Source organism: Haematobia irritans, chromosome 5, assembly GCF_050003625.1.
Source record: "Haematobia irritans isolate KBUSLIRL chromosome 5, ASM5000362v1, whole genome shotgun sequence".
NCBI classification, from domain to species: domain Eukaryota; kingdom Metazoa; phylum Arthropoda; class Insecta; order Diptera; family Muscidae; genus Haematobia; species Haematobia irritans.
Window position 1 is genome coordinate 3,088,027 of NC_134401.1, and position 24,735 is coordinate 3,112,761.

Sequence of the window (24,735 nt, forward strand, 5' to 3'; positions counted from 1 at the left end):
CTCTTGCCGCAGCTTGTTTAAATAAAAACCAAAAATGGAAACCAAGCCAAAACAGAAGAAAAAATAAGACACAGGCCTTTTCCTTATGCTTTTTTTATAAACCTTTCGTAACTGCAAATAAAAGCAAAGAATAAATTGTTTAGTGAAGAGAATTTCATTAAATGAGCAAAAACTAAAATTCATGCCAGAAGTTAGCAACCCAGAAACTGCTTGCAGCAGCCAAAAATTGACTAAGGACTCCCCAAACCCATATGCCAGCATACGGCAAAGTATAGCAACATTTTTAGTTATCTTGGAAGAAACTTAAAAGTTTCGCTTTTCTTTTTCTTATTCTTACCAAGTATACAAAAAAAAACTGCGATGAAAACTGATGGTTGATGCTTTTCTCTGCCTGTGGGGGTCTTCTATTTGAACAAGTGAGCCAAGAAGAAAAAATGCTTGTATTCTTTTGTTTCGCTTTGGCCTAAACTTGAACTATTTTCTTGGAGTGTTTTAAGTGTTTTCACAATACCAAAGTTTCGTTTCTCTGAAATGTTGGGCAAAGGTGGAAAAATGAAGGCCAACAATATTGGCGAAATTTTGTAATTCTACTGGCATGTGAAAGAACAGTTAGAAGAGCATTGGAAAACTGTATATTTCTTAAATATCTTTTGTATAAGGAAAAACATTTTCTTCTTCTGAAGTTTTGCTAATAAAGATAAGATTGATATTCTTGGCTTAAGCCTAAGAAAAAATCCAGCTTTTTTCCTTCTTTATGTTATTACCTAGGATTTACAAAAGATTCTATGGCCCCTCTTTACTTTTTTGTATAGAAAATCCCCTAAACAATTGTTTATATTTAAATATGATCACATATTCTTATACATTCTCTATATACTGAGGATGACTGACTGTCCAAGATTCTCGTATTTATTTCGTGTTTTTGTTTTTCATATTTGACTTATATTTCATTCACTTGTTGAATATTCCCTCCCAAAAGAAACTTTGAATGCCATACAATGTGTTTTGTGACAAATACCATACAAAAATTGCTTATCTTTCACTCATGCAAGGAATTGTTATTAAAAAATTTCATTAAAAATTCCAAAAGCGAAAGCAGTGATTATCTCAAGGCTAATTTAAATTGCATTTTATGGCATATCAAATGTGTTGCTCTCTTATAATGGGTTAGTAAATTACATTGAAATTCTCAGAGAATAAGGGAGAAGAAATACACATCATATACATACACACATATAAACATACAAATCACTCAAGTTTGAGAGTACACTACCTCTTAACCCTCTAATGTCTCTTTTTTGTGTTCAGCTGATAAAATTATTGAGGCTTTAAAACAAAACAAGAAAAATCGATACGGACAAATCTAGTATATGCTGGTAAGTCTCTTTGAAATCGGTTTTTTATATTTTAATAATTTTTATTGTATTAAGGCGGGCTTCACTAAAAGCTTGCCATTTTAGTGAACTTAAAAAAATGACAAGACATTTGTACAAATATGAACTCCATATATTTTTTTTTCAAAATAAAAAAAAAAAATAATAAACTATACACTGAAAAAACAGGGAACCCATCAGGAAGAAAACTTTTGGTTAATTTTAGAAAATTTTGAATATTTTTAGAAAATTTTAACTAAACAGTATTACAAACGCTGGCATCATGCCGATATCTCAAAAATAAGTAAAATTTTTTCGACAAATTCAAGAAAATTTATTAGACATAAGTATTTGTTTCAATTGTTAAAGAAAATTTTGTGAAGGAAAGAAATTGGAGTTCAAAATTGCAAGAATGTCTTTAGTGACATACGAATTGCATGATGGTCGCATTTGTAGTAAAATGTACAATTTTAAAGAAATAATGAACTATTTTGTGAGAAATACGAATTTAGTAAATCTATATGTTTAATTTGTGTATAATTTTTCCCCCGTTTTTAGTTCACTTAACTAACGTACGCAAAAAAAAATTAGTGTAAAGGAAACTTTTTCCAAACAAAATAATTCCATGAACTAAAATAAAGTTAAATTGGCTTTAGTGAAATAGAGAGTACACTTTTTTTATGTAGAAAAAAAAATAATTATGTCTTCTAAATTTTTCTGAATTTTAGAATAATATTTACTTATTTTTATTATTTCGTCGTTTGTAATATAGTCCAGTAATTTCTAAAATTAACCCACATTTTCTTAGTGAAAATATCAAGAACCCCTAATGATGGCCTCGGGCATAAGAGGGTTAAGTGCTATTTGTCCACGAATACGAAAATGGTATTAAGCCCGCAAAACACAACAAATGTTCTGAAAAAGCGGTCAAATAGACTCCTTCAAACTCGATACACTGGCCCAAAAATGCTCCCATTTGTTCCAATCCATCTGACAATAGGTTTTCTAGTGGCCTGCAGTTTACATTGGCCTACGTGCCGACCAGATTGTGATCCTGTTTCTTTTGGGAACAAAATAAAAGAACAATAGAACACGCTGTCAGTCGATGGTTCAAAGATACGAACTTTTTCAGGAAGGTTAGGTTAGGTGGCAGCCCGATATTTCAGGCTCACTTAGACTATTCAGTACATTGTGATACCACAATGACGAACTTCTCTCTTATCACTGAGTGCTGCCCGATTCCATGTTAAGCTCAATGACTTTTCCAGGTAGAGTCATTTTCTTTTCGCTTCAGTTTCCAATCGGCCCAATAATTTAGATTCCCTGTGATTCGATTCTCCGTGACCTCTTTCAGGAATTTGATGCCGATATTATCTTGTGAATTCCTAACAACGTTGGTCATCATATTTACACCATCAGTCCGATCAAGCTTCAATAAAAGGAATTAAGGATATAACAGGTTGGCTGATAAGTCCCCGGTCTGACACATATATGACGTCGCTAGTATTAAATGCATATTATTTTTATATAGTACCAACCTTTAAATGATTCGTGTCAAAATTTGACGTCTGTAAGTCAATTAGTTTGTGAGATAGAGCGTCTTTAGAGAAGCAACTTTTGTTATTGTGAAAAAAATGGAAAAAATGGAATTTCGTGTTTTGAAAAATACTGTTTTCTAAAGGGAAAAAATATGTGGAAGCAAAAACTTGGCTTGATAATGAGTTTTCGAACTCTGCCCCAGGGAAATCAACAAGAATTGATTGGTATGCACGGTGAAATGAGCACGGAGGAGGTGAACGCAGTGGACGCCCGAAAGAGGTGGTTACCGACGAAAACATTAAAAAAATCCACAAAATGATTTTGAATGACCGTAAAATGAAGTTGATCGAGATAGCAGAGGCCTTAAAGATATCAAAGGAACGTGTTGGTCATATGATTCATCAATATTTGGATATGCGGAAGCTCTGTGCCACGCGAGCTCACATTTGACCAATAACAACAACGTGTGGACCAAAATGATATCAAAAAATTGGAAGGTCGTTATAATCGTTGTATCGCTCTTGAAGGAAACTATGTTGAATCATAAAAACGAATTTTGACAAAAAAGTGTGTTTTCCTTTGTTAGACCGGGGACTTATCAGCCAACCTGTTATCAAGGGATTTAAGTGCGTATCCCATGAAGAAGGATATTTGATTTAATTAATTTTTCCATAAAAACCGTGACACACGAAAAACATGATTATCAAAGTAAATAAAGTAAAAAAAAAATCATAAATATGAACTACATCCACTCACATAAACTATCCCTGGGGCGTATAATTAACTAAATCTGCAATATTTAGAATAACATTCATCATATGTTACCATGTACCTTGACATTCATAAAGCTCCATATACAATAAAGTCAAAAAATAAGTTTTTGATTATTGGTATATAATTGCCATCTAACTTAACATATCACAATGGACTGAATAGTCTAAGTGAGCCAAAAATATCTGGCTGCCACCTATCCTATTGATAAATAAATGGAATTTCTGCTAATGGTGTTTAGAATCAATGCAATTTTATTTGTTATCCAATAAGAGTTTTTTTTTTGCCACCCAATATTTCTTCTAAAAGCAACTTCCCAGCAAAAAAATTTGGAAGTACTTCCAAAGGCACAACTTTAAAAGCACTTCCAGAAGATGCACTCCCAATGATGTTCTTAGGTTTAACTACGTTATTTTAACTAAGTTATTTTAATTCAATTTATATAACTTGGTTTTTTTCATAATTTTAATTGGTAATTTTAACTTTTTTTGTTTCAAATAGGTTACAAACAGAGTAAGAATTCATAAAATGGTATAAATCATTTAAATTTTGCCAAAAAAAATGCAATCTGAAAAAATTGTGAATTTTTGAAAATATTTGAGGTCAAACGTTTCCAACAAGCGTTAGAATCCATTAAAAATTATAAAAAATTTTAAAATTTATTTATTGGACAAAATATCACAGAATATTTTAATGTACATCCAAAACATTGAATTCGGATCACACCTAAAGAAGTGATGCAAATTCAGTGCAACGGCTGTTGAAATGGAAAACTTCCGTCCTATGACAAGCCCATGTTAAATTCATCGCTTCTGCGTCAATTTTGCACCACTTCCGGATCCAAAAATAACATTTTCATTACTTTTTTGGCGACGCTTTTTTTGCTGGGTTGCGGAAGAATTTATTTTTTTTCTCGATTTAAAAAGTTTTCACTTTTTATCCACTTATCGTTTTGTGATGATGCCCTTCTCCGAAGCTTTTTCGGTTCAGCCACTGTTCCTTGGAATGTCTATACGAGATCATTGATTTTTCCACATTATCCTCAGTTCTCTGGTACAAAATAAAACTGTATACGTTAAAGTTAAAAAATCGAAATTCATAAATCGCCCATTGAACTTATAGGTCACCTTAAATAATTTTTGACAACATTTACCCGAACATACCAAAAAGTTAAAGAATACTTTAACCCTACTATATAACCACAAAAAAAAATCTTTGAATAATCTCTCAATAACGTTTTTACAATTTGGATATTAGATTTTATACCCAAATTGGATGGAAACATATAAGGTGGAATTATATAACATTCGCTATTCCGTGCGTTGAGAGATGGGTTGATATTTTCTGTTTGGAGTACTTTAACCGATCTTTTGCTTTCCAAGAGAAAATACAACTCTTCAATCAACGGACGGACTTACGGATAATATATAATTCAACCTTTACAATTTAAATATTGTCAATTCTTTTGTTAAGTTTATTCGCATAATTGCGAATGCCTTCCACTCTCCACTCCATGCAATAGTTTTTCATTTGCAATTCTTATAAGTAAGCGATGCTGTTCTTGTATAAATACAGTTTTTTGGCCTTACGGAATCAAGGATACAGAATGCAGTACCTTACTCCCTCTATTTTGGTCATAGCCATTCACGTTTTCATTCACACAGGGCACAGATGACAATGGACGGCAATAAAAAAGGGGATATATGGATAATAAATGGTCTGCAACATATAAAAAAAAAAAAACAAACAACACTCACACACATGGTCCCCTAGAGGACAAGGACATATCCATAGAGGCCCCATACAAATGTGTTTTCTTGTGAATTTCGCTGGCATACACACACGCATACACAAGCCGGAGGATTACACTCACTCATACTCTTGTACGAGTATAGAAGCGAAAGCAAACACTGTGTATGAGCAAATATCAGAATGAAATGAAAAGATTGTTGGTAGAATAAGTTGTGGCCATAGTTTTTACTCTACGAACCGAGTTATGTTGCTTATATTATATGAGTACATATGCACAGTACTTGAGGACCATATGGACAAGTTTGCAGATACTTAAAAAAACATGCATGCACACAATTGAATATATATGGAGTATATAAATATATATGTATGGGTGATAGTGTTTTGATTTTTGCAGTCTATAAATATCAACATTACTTTGTTATTGATTGCGATGAAAATTTCCAAGAAAATCTTTTTAATCTCTCTCTCTCTCCCTTACAGCTTTGACATTTTAGCTCGAAATGAATCAGATACCCATAAATTTATTCAATTTTAGATTGTGCCTTATGACTTGTTATGGGTATCAATCATGGTTGGTAGCCAAATAATTGAAAAACAAAAATTGACAACAACCCCTAGATTTTGATGAATTGCAAAAATCACAGTCTAGAAATCTATAAATTTCAACCAGTCAGAAGACTAGGTTCCTCTGCTAAACAAAAAAAAAAAACAAAATGACCAGTTTGCATATGCAAACTGAAAAAACACCCTTATGCAAATTTTTTACCTTGGGAACAAAGCTATCATCCGTAAGAATAATGATGGGACAATTGTATAAGGCGGGAGAGAGTATATATGAAGCGAAACTAGTTTCGATTGACAAAAAACCTACAATCGAATACAAAATAACATAAAAAAAATTTAAAAAATTCTATTTATTTTCGAAGAAAGTCTTCTTTTATCTCGATATACTTGACTTACAGCTAAGTTCAATTTTTTAGATCTGATTTGAAGAGATCTATCAAACACGTCTCTTTCGACGGGTATTTGGAACAAGTAGCGGTATGGCCACACTGCGCAAATATGTGATAGAAAGCAAAAAATGATTTCGTCGCCACAGTCAACCCAGCAAACTTTTTTAGCTCATATTGCTTACATTACATCACGATAAGAGTATTTTCCCAAAACTATATCCAGATATTTCGAAAGAGCTCCTGGAAAACAGTTTGACACTCATTTTAGGCAAATATTTGCCTAGAGTGACCATATCCTAACTGTTTGTAGTTTTGAAAATAAATTCTGGTCAAATGTGTAGAATACGGTGGATGGGTCCGCCCAACATGATATATTTGACCTTGGCGTGGATCTTCGTATAAGATAGTGGGTATATTCATTTCAGCATCGAGAAGGCCCAATAATTCAGCATTCTACAATCGTATTACCCTTCTCCATTTTGTGAACTCCAGAAAACATTCGTTTTGCTGTGGAGTGTAAAGTCTCCGCCTCCTCTAACTGAATCTGCTCAATTATTCCTTAAACAGTGGTCCATTGATTATCACAATGGACTGCATAGTCTAAGTGAGCCTGAAACTTAATCGGGCGGCCACTTTAACCTAACCTTAACCTATTGATTATCACGCCCGCCTAGCATACGGGCTGCCACTTTAACCTAACCTTAACCTATTGATTATCACACCCGCCATGCATACAAATATCATGGGTTAGATCCCAATTTCGCCCAAGCTACTTTCATTCATGCTGGTGACATTTCTGAGTGCATCAAAGCTTCTCTAAGAGGTTACACCGCAATGTGAAGCCCTGTTTGGACTAGACTATAAAATGAAGGTCCCTTTGAGAGATTTTGAGGCTACAAAGGCAGCCCTTTTATTTGCGAAATGCTTCATAAGAGGACTTCTCAATTATCGAAATATTTAATATTAATATATTCAAAAATCTCAATTTACGTTTTAGGTTATTTTTACCGTCCTTTGATACACACAGACAGACTATCAACTATCCATTCCATTTGAAGTTAGAGATGCAAAACTCGAATGTTTTACTGTTATACCCAGAAAAAACTGAGTAAGCACTAGTGATTCGTCCAGTAATACCGCCAATCAAAAACTTATTACTTGTTGTATTACCTGTGATTTAAAAATAATAACTTACCTGTGTAGATCAAAAGTGATTCCTTTTATTAATACCAGTAATTAAAATAATATCTTGAGCTCGGGGTTCGAATCCTACTGAGACCCTCTATTTTTAAAATTATTTTTTTAAATAATAATTAATTAAATTTTTCTTCAAAATTTTCCTTTTTCTTGACATTTTTTAAATAAAATAACCTCTACAGCGATTGTGAGCACCGTAAGTATTAGCGAAAATTATATTTCAGAACATATTGCAACATATTAATTGATAATGTCAACAAAATATATCCTTGTTTTCTTAAGTAGTATAGTACACCATTAATATTGCAAAATTACATCATTGAATAAATCCATGCCGTGATGTAGGGTATAGTGTGTCGGATTACAAAACAACAGGTCTGAATTCGATTCCTCCTGGCATCAATTTTACAATAAATATAAACAGAGGGAGGGAGGGAAAGGGGTGTAAAAAGACAGAGAATACGAAACTAACTTATAAGAGAGAATAAAATCTATAAATAGATATGAGAGGAGCAACTCACTCGTTCTTTTTAAGTGTATTTATGTTAATGCTATTAGTTTTGGAAAGCTGGTATGCTTGCGATGAAGTACTTATTTTTCGACTGCTATACCAGCAGCTTGCACCGAAGCACTTTCCTCCAATATCATACCCGTGTAAAAGTATTACTGCTGATATATGTACGAAGAAGTTGTTACCTAATTTGGCATACTTGTACTCATACCTGGTAATAGGAGTTTTTGCTGGGTATGAAAATAAAATATTTCTTTGGAATAAAAATATTTTTGTTTCACTCTGACCACCACAAACATTTGATGAAAAACTTAAACTGTGATTTTTTTAGACTTGGTAGATGTTTGGTAGAATTTTCATAAAATAATGATAAATTATTTGTTACTCGTGTGACAACCGATACAGTCCACAGCTTTCCTTCCCTTCGGCGTTGCTACTGTAAACTAAATTCTAAAATTATTTCCTTGGTATCTACTGTGTGCCACTTGATGGAATATATGAAGAAATACAGCCGACGTGCACAGTCTTAAAATGGTCTCACTATTGTCTTTGTAGTGCGAAACGCCTACATGATATTTCCCACTTAATTTAATAAAATTCTTTCTATTCCAGCTATACCGAACATTCTCAATCAATATCAGCCAATACGATATCGTCGATTTTTAACATTTTTTTAGTGGTAGACGATTTCCGGCCACACGGACGGACTCATCAAAAATCAACATTAAATCCCTTTAAGCCAAACTTTACCGTCAAATATCGAAGAAGAAAAGTCACAATATATAATGGCCAAATGCTCTTGGATTTTGTTGTGCGAATTAGCTTCCAAAAATAAAAATCGTATCATCGATCGGTATTGCTGTCTGTCATTTTGTTAAAATCCATATGAGATTGTCTCTCGCTTCCACATGCGTTAGACCCCAAAAAATACGAATTTAATCTGGCCTACAATTTCGACAATACAAAAGTTAACGAAAATGAACTACACATTATTAAATTGTTTTTCTATTACGTTTAAAACTAATCGGATCATCCTTATATTTTGATTATTATTAATATTCATTATAATAACATATTTTGTGAATCTTGTTTTTATTTATTTTAATATTTAATTGACAAAAAGTTAATCTCGACCCGCTTTAATATGTATACCTTTACCTTAGTGATATCTATGAATGCTATCTTATAGTGTCAATTCATGTAAAAAGGTTTTATATGTATCTGAATAAATTGACATGAAATCTTTTTCTCATAGTCTTCGAATTTTAAAATGACTATCTTTTGCAATCCAGCACACATTGTTAAATAGGTGTGTGCGTGTGTAAAAAACAACAGCATACATATATTAAAGTAAATTTTAATCAATGAATGATATTGACAAGACATTTTTTTGAAAAGGGTAAATTACGAAAAAAAAATTATACAACTCATCATCAATCACATAATAAAAGCCAATATTATCCGATATAGAAGGGGTTTAGGGATTTAATAAGTACGTATACCATTGATTTCATTGAGAAAGTCTATTTGATTAAGGTAGTTTTCCTATAAAAAACATTGATACAGAAAAAACCCGGATTATCAAAGGAAATAAAATGTAAATAAATTTTTAATCATACATATAAATGCACTTATATCGACTCATATGAAATATCCATGGGGTCGTATAATCAATAATCTATAACATTTAAGAAAATCATTCATCATACGCAACCATGTATTATGAAATTCATCAAGCGACAGCAATATACTCAAAATAACACTGTTTATTCTTAATCGGGCATTCAATAACGGCGTTTATTGTTATACAAATTAAATTTAATTTAATTAACTTGATTAAATTTAAGTTAACTGGTATAAAAATTAAATATTTATGTGAGAATTAAAGCAATATTATTTGATAACCAAAATGAAAAATGTTTCCCATACCCCGCATTTATTGGTCAACATTACCAAGATCAATTTGCTTAAGAATTTATTATATTACGATTTCAAAGTTTTCACATTTTATCCCCTTATCCTTTTGTGATGATATCCTTCTCGTATTCTTGCCTAGGCAGACATTAAACTAAAATGCATTAATAGTGATAGACAAATATATGTATTTTCAAAAAAGTTCTTCACCAGTTGAAGGTTGAAAACAACGCAAAAAAGCTAAAAGCAAAACTAAAATAAGAAACATCTCTTGGCTTCTAAGCGGTCTACAATCCAAAGAGAAAAAACACTAAGAAACTATAAATGAAAATACCAGGTGTTGGATGACAACAAATTTCCAATGTTCTCGAATCTTAGCGGATTGTTAACAAAAAAAACTTTTTCAATGAAAGAGTTTGTATCCTTGATGGTGAAAACTTTGACATTGAATTGTCAACTTTTGTTCGGATTAAAATGGAACATAAATGTTATCGCATTGTTTGAGACAAAAATGCATTCCATGTTTAAGAATGTTTTAAAGTGAATTATTTTTGACTTTTTCATTTTCTGTTTACTTTCTGAATTGAATTTTTGGTAAAGCGAAAAATAGACAATTTTGAGATAGCTGTGGCAATAAGCATTTTATTAAATCACTTGGTTTATATGCTGGACTAAAAGAAACAAGATACTGGGCTTCTTTTTCTTTCAGACTCTCACTGATCTACGGGAGTGCAGCTTAAGGAACATACTTGCCTTCATCAGGGCCTCTGGTTGGTTATTCTGAGATTTCTTTCAAAGAGAACGAGCAGAGGGAAGTTTCTGGGACGAGGCGGCCGCATCGGAAGAAGATAGATTGAAAAATCACATCGAGGGATCACAATGGACCTATACTGGTCTAAGTGGGCATCAATATAAAACATTGATGTCACCCTCTACAACCTAACCTAACCTTATATGCTGGACAATGTTTGGGGATGGGAAAATTTAATGAAGACCAGTATTTGATGCAATCTGAGGAAGTATTTGCTTCATTTCGTGACAGCCAACGAAGCAAGGATCCCATGGTATGCAGTGGAGACTCCCCATGAACATACTCCGAGGAAGGTTAAGGCTATCACAACCACGGTTGCTACAGTTGGTAGAATTCTACCTAAATGCTAAAGAATTTATTATATTTTTACTGTTTGGTAGAATTCTTGATGGTTTGATAGATTTTGCAAAATATTCCTCTTCAACTAAGAGATACTTCATAAATTTTCTATAGAAATTAAATTTTGAAAAAAATTTATATAAATGAAATTTCTACAAACAGAAAATATTCTACAGAAAAAGCATTTTGACAAAATGATTTAAAGAAAAAAAGTTTTGACAAAGTTTTCTATAGAAATAAAATTTTGGAAAAATTTCCTACAGAAATGAAATTTTCAACAAAAATAAAATTTTGACAACATTTTTTAAAGAAATAAAATTTTGACAAAATTTTCTAACGAAATAAAATTTTGACAAAGTTTTCTACATAAACAACATTTTCACAAAATCTTCTACAGAAATAAAATATTCTAAGGGAATAAAATTTTGCCAAAATTTTCTACAGAAAAAAAATTTCACAATATTTTCTACAAAAAAAAAATCATAAATTTTCTATACAAATAAACTTTTCAATTTTCTAAAGAAATAAAATCTTCCCAAAATGTTCTACAGAAGCAAGAAATAAAGTTTTGAAAAAATTTTCTATAGAAATAAAATTTTGGAAAAATTTCCTACAGAAATAAAATTTTGACAAAATTTTCGACAAAAATAAAATTTTGGAAAAATTTCGTACAGAAATAAAGTTTTCAACGAAAATAAAATTTTGACAACATTTTTTAAAGAAATAAAATTTTGACAAAATTTTCAACAAAAATAAAATTTGGACAAAATTTTCTAACGAAATAAAATTTTGACAAAATTTGCTACATAAACAAAATTTTCACAAAATCTTCTACAGAAATAAAATATTCTAAGGAAATAAAATTTTGCCAAAATTTTCTACAGAAAAAAAACTTCACAATATTTTCTACAAAAAAAAATTCATAAATTTTCTATACAAATAAACTTTTCACAAAATTTTCTATAGAAATAAAATTTGACAAAATTTTCAACAAAAATACAATTTTCTAAAAAAATAAAATGTTGACAAAATTTTCTAAAGAAATAAAATCTTGCCAAAATTTTCTACAGAAAAAAATGTTGACAAAATCGTTTAAAGAAATAAAGTTTTGAAAAAATTTTCAACAAAAATAAAATGTTCACAAAAAATTTTAAAGAAATAAAATTTTGACAAAATTTTCAACAAAAATAAAATTTTGACAAAATTTTCTAACGAAATAAAATTTTGACAAAGTTTTCTACATAAATAATATTTTCACAAAAAATAAAATATTCTAAGGAAATACAATTTTGCCAAAATTTTCTACAGAAAAGAATTTAAAAATATTTTTTATAGAAATAAAATTTTGATAAATTTTCAACAAAAATAAAATTTTCAACAAAAATAAAAAAACAAAATTTTCTAAAGAAATAAAATTTTAACAAAATTTTCTAAAGAAACAAAATTTTGCCAAAATTTTCTACAGAAAAAAAATTTCCCAATTTTTTCTACAGGAAAAAAAATTTTCACAAATTTTCTATAGAAATAAAACTTTGACAAAATTTTCTATATACATATATTTTATTTTTTTTTTTTGTAAAATTTTCTCCCAATTTTTGTAGATTATTTTTGGCTCGAGTGGCAACCGTCTTCACAAATCCGGCCTTTATCTTTTCAACTTTGTCGAATTTTGCAACGAACTACAGCCCCAAGCACCGTATTCTACCGATTTTGACTAAATATAAAACAACATGTGGCAGTATCATTCAAAATGTTTAACGGGTTTACAACACAAGTTATATTTAAAAAAATGCGCCTCAAATGAGCCAAGCATTAGCCAAACAAAAACGCAAATCCACTAGTTTATCAATTTCATGAAATGTCATAGAGTCTCTAGGTAAATCGATCTTTAAAAAGCGCATTTATTGTGTATTTATTTGGAATTGCAAACTGACAATGAACAAGATCTGCTTATTTATATATGTAAGATTTATTATTTATATATTAAAAAAAAAAAACTTAAAATAATACATACTTAAATGTAAACAATTTTTCAATATATAACAAATTAATTTAATTTAATAAATTGTATTATTTTATGTCTATTGATAGTGTAATCAAAATTAATTCTTATTTTCCAAGGATCACAAAATCCTTTGTAGAACAATCATAAATACGCGAAGAAATAAATACTATTTATAAATAAAGAATAATACAAAATTTCATATTAATCAAAAAGTCATATGTTAAAAGTATGCCCCATTTTTTAGGTCTAGGTCACTTCGTCATTAATCCTTGAAATGCTCAAAAACAACACACACACACAAACTCCTACAAGACCTTACTCAAGCCAAGATAATTTGTCCTTCTTTTTCTGTGGAAGATAAATGTGTTTTCGTCCACATGACTGAAGGCTAATGAGCCATAAATATTTGCCAACCAGACAGAAAAACACAGAAACCAACAAAAAGAAAAAAAAATAAACTGAAAAACTTTCAATCCAATACCCCCAAAAAGCCAATTAACCAATCGTTTTTCTAGAATAAATGGAAAATTAATTTAATTTCTTTTTAATTCTTTGTGATTTTAAAGCTATTGGTGTCCAAATTCATTTAACACTTCTTCATTGAGTTATTCAATATTTGCTCTTTAGTTGGAAGCGGCTTAAACAATTAGCCACATTCAGTCTCCTAGTTTTATTGTGGTCAGTTTACCAACCAACCACAGCAATTAATTTCAACAATTTTTTGTTTGTTTATATTTCTGGTTACCATAAAATATATAGGGGTTTTATTGTTTCGCTTTTAAGGATGGTGCTTGCAGCAACATATCTTTAACGTCCTGCTCCTTTATGAGCCATTTATTAGCTAGTTTCGATTAAGTCTAAGAGTGGAATAGAAATAGCTGTGAAGGAAAAATAAAACAAAAATTTAATGGTAAAAGTTTATGCGGTCAGAAAAAAATTATTTTCAGTTTTGGAAGAAGTCATTTTATTCTACGAAAAAATAACAAAAGAAGGAACAAATTTCCAGTAATGCTAAAAAATGATAAGGGGTTTTATCTATAGAATTTTTTCCAAAAAAAAGTAAAACTAAATAATACTTGGGTGGTACGAGAGGTATATAACATCAATGCCAGATGCAAAATTTCATACAGCTAAGAAACGAAGTATTTTTTACCGCTTGTGAAAACTTTAGTCTCCTTGGAGTATTTTTGCTCGGGATATTCAGTTTAGGTATCAATAGAATTTACACATTTTAATAAGTGGAAGAGTTTTATTATGTGGTATTCTCCCTACTTCAGCTTTCGAAGGGATTTTGGAGAACTTCTCCACATCTTTAAACCCCATATTAATGCTAATAAAGTTTTCATAGATTTCATACAGAAAGTCATCTAAACATCACAAATCTTTAAAGCTGTGATTTATATCCTCTTCAAAGTTCTTCAAAATCTATCCCATAGTAACAACTCAACACTCCAACCCAACTATTAAATATTAGGCTACATAGTACTCATTAATAAGAGAGGAATTCAGAAAATGTTGCATTCGACCATTTGCCCAAAATCCAATTAGCTCACTTGACTCACCATTATAACTTGGGTCATCCTTTACTATCCCATGGGTGACAAAATGCCCAAACTTCTACACATAACTTTAAGAAATTATATAAGTTATGAAGCCATTAAATTGACAAAACTTATATTTTTATTTACTAACCAAAAAATTGACATAGCACAAAAAGTTAACCAAACCCTTGTAAAATGCTGACAGAAACAAAAAAACTCACTTAAGCTACCACACACCATTGACAGTTAATTTCTACAGAAAATCAGAGAAATCATAATTTTCCTTGTGTCATCTACTTTTGACAGTGACATGACGATCCCTTTTGAAATTCCAACAATTTGAGATAAAATATTGCAAAGTTGTGTTATTTCATCTAATAGGGGTTCATTTTTAATTGGAAGTATAATGATGAAAATCTTTAGAGGATTAAAATTACAAAACAAAACAAAAGTAAAAATGAAAATTTGTGAAAAAAATCTTTAGAAACTTAACAGAGAAAATCATGTACTTGTACATTGACAAAAAAAAATATTGTGAAAAATTATTTTTATTTTAACAAACATGTGCAAAACATATCAAACCGTATAAGAAAAATTAAAATTTTAATAAATTTGGTTTTATTTAAATTTAATAAAAATAAATGTAAATAAAACGTTTTTAAATATTAATATTTTAGTTCGATATTTTTTAAAAATAAATAATATTTTTAAAAACTTAACTTTAAAATTCATCTCCATATAAAAACCTATCTTCAGCAAATGAAAATTTGTAAATAAAAATATTTGACAGAGAATGGCAAAAATGATTCAAACCGTCTACAGTGAAACCTCTCAAACATGGATACTCTGAAAACTGGACACCTCCCAAACATGGACAGTTGTCTACGGACGTTTGTAATATTAACACATTGAAATTAACCTCTCAAACCTGAGCCCCTCTCAAAGGTAGACAAAATTTATGCGACCGTGGATGTCCACCATTCAGAGTTTTCACTGTACTTGTATACTGGCAATAATATCGCCAACTTTTTTTCTAAAAAATTTTAAATGATATGAATGATATTTCAAGATTTAAAAGGAAAATCCAAATTTTAATAAATTTAAATAAACTATATAGTTTTTAAATTTAACTTTTTTTAATTACGATATAAATACCGCTAAAATTAGGAATATTTTGGTGAAAAAATCTTCCTAATATTACTGTTTAGGGGTTCCATTAAGTAAAGATTTCAGTTCTATTACATGATTGCGAAAATTAGGGCTATTTTAGAAAAAGTGGAAATACACTTTTCAACAAAATCTTCTCGATTTGTCGAGGTATCAACTTTCTTAAATTTTATTAAATTTAAATAAACCATGTTTAAATAATGAATTGTGGTTTTTAAATTTAACTTCATTTAATTTTCATATAAATTCATTTTCATATTTAAGTTTTGTGATGGCTTAGTGAATACCTTGTAAGCAAATACGATTTATTTATTGTTACCTAAAAAATTCCAATGAAATTATCATCTATAGCCAAATTTTTGTCCTGTGTACTTAAAGTCCAAGGACTGTTGCTACAAACCTTATGTTACAAGTAGCTCCTAATAAGAGGTTAATGATGAATATACCCTGCAGCAAAATAAATCCACAAGCCATCTATCCAAAGGAAGCACCAAAGGACAAGAAAATATACTTTTTATTAAAGGCCAACATTGGTGTTAAAACTTTATCTTTAACAAGAACGAAACAGGAGAAGAAGAAAAAAAGAAACAATAAAAACTTGCTCTTATGCAGCTTGATTAATTAATTGTAGCCATAAAAAGGCAGAGAGAAAAAGAGACGGGGAGAAAGAATTTTGAAATGAGAGAATTTTGAAATGAAACTAGATATTTGGGATGAAAACGTTATTTTCCACAGTAATTACGTAGACAATTGTAGAGCTTTTTCAAATTAAGACAACAAAAATTATGCATGAGATTTTTTTCTTAAATTATCTGGAAACTAAATTGTATTTAAAATAAATATTTTTTTCTATGCTTATATATTCTTGGTCTTTAATAATTTCTCCAAATTGTGGTAGCCTTGCAAGTGGCGATTGTCTCTCTCTTTCTCTCTCTCGCTCTCCATAAATAAACACCCATGATTATCGATAAATCTTCCATTGAGCGTTCTTGTCTGTATGAGAATATGTCTATAAGAAGATAATGTGTGTATGTGAATACTCAAAAACATTAAATAATCAAGCATGCTATCAAGAACCCCATGACTTTCAATACTCTCATCTGTTATCTCTTTAAAGGCACTATGGGTTTATGGTAATCAAACAATTGATGGCCGTAGTTAAAAATAAAATTTTCTATGCACCTAAATACCTCTGGTTGAAAAAAAAGTATGGCTTAAGCTCAAATGATTTTCATTGTTAATACAAAAATTTAATTAAAAAAAATAGAGTTTTAATAAATTATTAAAATTTTTCCATGTTCAGAAAAATTTAAACAATTATCGTTTTATTTTTTATTAAATTTGCTTTAAATTTTATTACACTCTAGGTTATATAAACTTCAGATTTGAGGAACTTAGCATCCTATTTACTCGTGTAAATATCGCTTTGCCGCAAATATCTCATGGTGCCTGAGGTCTCAGCTGCTTTTGAATAACAAAGCAGCTACAAAAGACAATGAACGCGTACATGTCACGTTCGTAATAGCTAATTTAATTGGATACAGACACGGAATTTCTCCCAAAAGTCGCTAGCCACCTACAACAAACTTCTAGTATCAGCGCCCGAATGGTATCTTCCACACGTCCCACCATAACGAATACTTAGCTAAATTCTTGCTTCTGACAAGAGGGATTTAAGCTTTAATTAAAATAATTGTCAGGTGAAAAAAATGGAGAGCAGACATTAATTTGAGGTTGACGTGTTAAAATCTTGGATGCTACTCCATCCATACTAGGACGTAGGTAAGCAACGAAAGACTTATCTCACAATTTTGATAAATCTCAAAATAACAAGCTGTCCTTGGGTTTCTTCTACCATGAATCAGATATTTTTTTCATTTCTTCGTTGGTGTTAACAACCCAATTTTTGGTTTTATTATCATTTTGTTGTTATTGTTTTTGCTTGTGGTTTTTCAGTCTTAAATTTTTCTGCGCCATTTTTATACATTTTTCTTGTGTTGATTTTGTGTCGCTAGTGCGATCTTATTCTGGATATCTTGAATTTGTATTTCCATGGCCACAAAAAATAATTCAATGCAACACGCGCGCAAATGCCAATGGCTGAAACAGAGTTTCTGACTTTTGCCAAGAATGGAATTTGTATTCAGTCATAAGATGTGGAACAACTTAATCATCGTAAACCACAAAAAGTTGTTATTTTATTTGAATTGTCTTCATGGTAAACACCAAAGAACATCTAGAATCAGAGAGATACATGTTGACGGCGGAATGGAATTTTCAAATGCCCGAATTATAAGGCCCTTAATATGGGGAAAGAGATTTTAAAAATATGTTTGTTATTAAATTTACATATAGAAAATTTCAAATTTCATGCAAAAATGTTACAAAGGCGACTTCCAGAGAAAGAAAATTATTTATGGCTTCAAGAAACATATATATACAAAAAAGTACAAATATGTTCAATATTTAAGAACATTGTCTTCTTCAATTATGACTAAAGTGTAATAACGACACACAGAAGGGCCTCTCTACATCACCTTAGAATTTTCCACTTTTCAGGAATATATATTCCTCGATTTTTGGATTCGTTAGATAGGAAACAAGAAATCAAAAAAATCTTTGTCAAATTTAAATTACATACTTTTAAGTGTTACATTTTTTCAGTAAATTCATTTGATGCCTCCCATATTAGAGTTTACTCTCAAGGCCTTATTCATACAATCCCAGCGGGAAATGGAAGCGACGTGGAATCGATGATGGAAGTGCTGTCCGGGTAGCTATAAGGCCTGGGCGCTGCATTACGTGTTCATTTCAAAATAACATTGGATTGGATTGGAGGCCAAGGCCTTGCCTCTCGCTTCTATTCGTATGCCTTCTAGAGGTGGTGTCGTCGATGCCATGTTATCAGGCCTTCATACTAAGTACAAAAATCATGCCTTCCAAAGAAGGCCCTCAAAAAGGCCTGGACAGGAAGGCATAAAAGAAAGCGTGTAAAAATTAATATTTTGAAGGCAAGGTTGTCTATGAACTGAACATTTGCCCTCATACCTTTTACGTTAGAATTTAATTTGACTTACTTTTCCTATACAGTTTATCTTATTTTTGTGATTTTAATATTTACCTCAAGTATATTTTTATTTTTCTGCTCCGTCGGATTTGAACCGGGGTCCTCGTTATTGATAGTCCTACACTCATCCACTGACCTACGAGACATTTAAGTGATGTGGGCACCAAAAGGTAAACTTAAGCTACACGTGAGGTCATTCCGCGTTCCCTTCTGTTGGAAGTGAACGTATAATGGGTATCGGATCTTTTATATGTTACAGAGAATGCCTTCTAGAAGGCCAAAGTTAGGAGTAACTAGAAATAAGTAAATTAATAGCTTGGCAGCCAACAAAGAAGGAGTATGAAATCCTTTTTATACCTGACGTCACAGAATGGTATTCGGGGTATAATAAATTTGTCATTCCGTCCGTAGCACAACAAAATATCTATTTCCGACTATATACAGTGTATATATACTTGATTAGGGGAAAATGAAAAGTCGATATTATTACACCGAAAAAATCCGTAGTTAGCCGAACGCTAAATTTAACTCATTTTTATTGCACAATAATTATTGATAACTATTGATTATTTGTTTGTACGAAATTCATTGCAACGGCTGTTGAAACGGTGGACATTTGTCCTATGATAAGCTCATATTACATTCATTGCTTCTCCGCCAATTTTGCACCACTTCTAGACCCAAAAAGAACATTTTCACTACTTTTTTGGCGACGCTTTTTCGCAGCATTATTAAGATATTAATTTATGAAAGAATAGTTTTAATATTAATTACTATTTTTTAATTAAATTGACTAAACTAAATCAATCAAAAGGTCAACCACAGCTTTATTTCATAAATATCTGACTTCAAACATTGCCATCGGCAACTGCTACCACAACCCAAGTAATTCGATTGTTCATGAAAGTGTTTAGCGGAACTTTGTGCGATTGTATATACTTGTTTAATTGTTATAACCATTGACATTTATTGAAAAATGAAAAATCATAAATAGAGTTTAAAATTCTGGGGGGGGGCAAAAATTTTTCTGGGGGGGTCTAAGCCCCCTCCCCAGAGGCCTTCCTACGCTTATGCCTATAGACTTAAAATTTAAGTCGGCTAATGCCCTGGGATGGTACACTATGTTAGTAAAAAAATATGGGAAACCTTTTAATCAGAACCAATTTTGAGGCAACTTCGCAAAAGTGTATTTATGATTTATCGGTCGATAGATATGTATTAGAAATAAAGGAAACTTTGAGTCACTTTTACAAGTTTTCGACCGATTTTAACCAAATTTGACATGCATTCTTACGGCCATTTTCATGAAGCTCCGTTAGGCTTTAACTCCCAGTTAACAGAAAATAAATTGCAAATATCTGCTCTCCGGTTAACTTTAACTGAAAAATTTTGGGCAGTTAAGTTCCTAACTGACATATGGAATATATAGGCAAAATGACAGCTATGGCCATACTACGGTTTAACGGATCACTAACGGAGCTTAATGAAAATGGGGGTTAGTATTTTAATTCTACTCCCTGTGCAAAATTTCACGTAAATCGGATCGGTGGTCATATGACGAAAAATCGGACGAAAGATATCTATGGGAGCTATATCAAAATCTGAACCGATTTCAATTAAAATTCGCTCGCATATCCAGAACCATAATTCTACTCCCTGTGCAAAGTTTCAAGTAAATCGGGGTAACTCTTTGGTCTCTGTGGGTATATGAGTCGAAATAGGTCGAAAGATATATTCGGGAACTATATCTAAATCTGAACCGATTTCAACTAAATTTGGTATAATTAACAATACTATTAAACGCACTCCTTGTGCAAAATTTGAAGCAAATCAGGGTAAAACTCTGGCTTTTAAGGCCATATAAGTCCAAATCGGACGAAAGATATATATGGGAGCTATATCTAATAATTTTGCATATTTGACGAGAGCCCCCAAATATTCGGCCTTGCGAATACGTTGATAAATACGTCAATTATGGCCATATCGGTGATAAATATATATGGCAGCTATATCAAAATCTGAACCGAAATTAATAGTGATTGTCTTTGAGCCAAGGTAAAACTCTGTGCCAAATTTGAGGACGATCGGATTTAAACTGCGACCTGTACTTTTCACAAAATTACATATACAGACAGACGGACATCGCTAAATCGACTCAGAATTTAATTCTAAGACTACCGGTCGTCGACCATCTTGGCGACCATCTTGGCGTTACATACAAATGCACAAACTTATTATACCCTGTACCACAGTAGTGGTGAAGGGTATAAAAACGAACTAAAAATAAGGACAAAATCATTGGCATTTCATTTTATTTTTTGGAATCGTACGAAAATTTTCTTTTCCTTTAGTTCATATAGAATTTATGCTTGCTATATTTCATATGGAATTTATAAAATGTTTGAGACATACTTACAAACAACGAAAATTTCATTGGGATGTGGAAAATTTCGAAAAAATAAATAAATTTCAACAGCCGTTGCAATGAATTTGCATCACTTCTTAAGGTGAGATCCGAATTCAGTGTTTTGAACGTGAATTAAAAAATTTTGTGATATTTTCCCAAATAAATAATTTCTTTTATTGTTTTTATGATTTTTAATACATTCTGACGCTTGTTTGAAACGTTTTTCCTTGAATAATTTCCAAAATTATCGATTTTTCTATAATGGATTTAGCAGTTTTATGGCAAAATTTGAATAAATTGTACCAATTTATTTATTCTTACTCTTTTTTTAACTATTTGAAAAAAAAAGAAAACAAAAAATAACACATTAAAATATGAAAAAAAATGAAGTAAAAAAACTTCCTGTGTAGTTAAAATAATTGAGGAAATTTTTGGAAGTGCTTTTAAAGTTGTGCCTTTAGAACAACTCACAATTTTTTTGCTGGGAAAAGTGTGGAACTACTTTTAGTTGCTTTATTATAAATTAATTGTCGAGTTATTTTGATGTCTAATTTTTTATTCAATTTTATGAAATAAAACATTAATTGAACCTATAAGTTCAGTCTATAAATTTTTAGCTAGGGGGGCTATAGCCCCCCCTAGGAAAATTGTCTAGGTACGATAATATCTATAGGTTATAAATTTTGTTCAGATGCAGTCAGACAAAAACCTTCATATATAGCGCCCAACACATTTGACGGATTTGATATAGTGTCGAAAATGTGGTTTTACAAAGTGGTGCAGGGTATAATAGAGGCGGCCCCACCCGACTTTAGACTTTCCTTACTTGGTTTTTACTAACATTGTTGTCCGTCCGGGTCATGAACCAATTTAAATTTTGAGTCTAAACATTTTGTGAATGTTTAAAAAAAATGCCCAAATCGGTTCATATTTCAATATTTGTATATGGGAACTTTAGACTTTCCTTACTTGTTTAATATGAAAATGAGTTAATTCGTGTCTTCCTATTGGACTTTACGATTCACATTAAAAAAGATTTCAATTTCATACCGTGAAACAAGTTGTCAAAATTACTAGAGAGAATGGGCGAGCTGATCTATCAAAGACAATTTGTTTGCTTCTTTAACTCCAAGGAAGAAATATTGCTTTTACTTTCACCTAAAGTCAGATTCAATTTCACGAATTAAAGATTTGATTAAAACTGTCTGTAAAACTGAATTTTCGTTCTTATAACAACAATGTAGGTCCTTCTTTTTCCAATTCCCAAAGAAGGGACAGAATAATGTGTGCGGGCATTTTTTAGAAAGGAAGTGCAAGGCATTATAGAATGCATGATAGGAGAAGGCATATGGGAAGTTGTTAAGGATCCCAAAATCATGGGCTAAGAAGGCATGATTTTTGCGGTACTTCGCAATTTTCCCGCTGGGATCTTTACACTTCTGTTGATACTCACATATATACAAATACCCATAGGCACACTCATAGTATAAGGCCTCCCACGCAAACACTATTCCATAGCCATTTGACAAAGTAACATAATAACAGTATATAAAGTCATTGAGAACAAATACTAAATAGAGAGAAGAGCATAGCATATGAATACTTTGATTTGCTAGCAAATGTTCACATAGAGGATATTCATTTTATTTCCGTTTGCAATCCCAAAATCTCTTTAAATGAAAGCATACTTGTATATGTTATATATGAAATTTACATTTCAAAACTAGACAATGTATTTAAGCATCATAGAGTTGCTTGAAGGAAATATCCTCGGAATTATAAATCCAATGGGGATAACAATTTTCATTCAATTCAATTTTGCATAAATATATTTAAATTTCTCTTGTGGGGATTTAAGTGTTTTAATTTTTGGCATTGTATGAATTTTAGAGTTTGTTCAGATATCCCTTGATAGTTTTGAAAATTTTTGTAAAAGTTTTTGACCAATGGATGAGTTAAATATGAATGGAAGGAGGTTGGGTAAAGTATTTTAGTATTTGCAACCTCATTGAGGGTAGTGAACATATATTGACTAGAAATTTTGTTAAAGGGGAGGGGAGTTCCATTAAGTAGAGATTTTAGTGTTATTACATCACCGGTAAAAATGGGAATAATTTGGAAAAAAGGGAAAGGGGGTTCCATTAAGTGAATAATTAAGGGCTATTATATGACCGCAAAAATTAGGAATATTTTGGAAAAAATGCAAATACAGTTTTTAAACAAAATTTTCTCGATTTGTGGAGGCGACAACTTTTTTAAACTGGCAGAATACATATTTTCTCAATGGCTTCAAAGTGGCTTCCATGGCATGGTCTCCTCATTTTTCTGGTAATTGTGTAATTGTGTGATTGTTATTTAAGTTTCGAAAGAAAATTAAGTCATACAAGGTGATAATATTGTGAATTGAGTAGAACATTGTAACCAATATGGACGAGGCAAGGCACGGCACTAGGTCTGTTTTTAGTTTCTCGATTCATCTTACAAAAACAAGTGGTCATTGATCGATAGAATTCCGATCTAGCTGAAATTTCGATATTAACTCTTTGCCATGATGGTGATGTTAACCCTCTAATGCCCCAATTTTTTTGCCATCTGATTAAATTTTCAATGTTAACGACACAAAAGCAAGAGAACTAAGCAAGAAAAATGTATACAGTAAAATTCAGCATATGCTGCAAAGCCTCTTGAATAGTTGCAAATAAGTTTTGTTTTTATTTTGCCCATTTTTGTTGTCTTAAGGTGTGTTTTACTTAAAGCTTCCTTATTAAATGAAGCATTAGAGGGTTAAGCACAGGAAGCCTTATATGCAAAGGGTCTTTGGTTCAGTTCTAGTTTGATCGAACACCAAAAGTTTTCTCAGTGATAAAAAAGTTTTTTGAGTGATAAAAACTTCTGTAAGCCATTCGGACTTAACTATAAAAATATTATCTTTTGTCATTGAGATAAACATTGAATTGGACAGTTCTCAGTGATAAGAGAGAATTTCACCACTATGGTATCATAATGGACTGTATGGTCTAAGTGAGCCTGAAATAATGGGCTGCCACTATACCTGACATAACCTAAGCAAATGTCGATATGGATAAATATATGCCACAAATTAATACCAGATCCACATCATATTCTGAACGACTCAGAACCGCCAATCTAGTTATCCCTGTGTGTATGCTCGTTCTGATTACATTTGACGGGACAGTTTTGAAGTATAATTATTTATTTTATTTTTTATTTATTTATTGATAATTAATATACACACAAAAAAAATATTTTTTGTCTTCAATCACGAAATTAATTTTTAATTGAGATGTCTTCAATCACAGAAATAATACTATCGATTGAAAAATTAATTGAAAGTCAATTAAGAATTAATTTATACTATTAATTT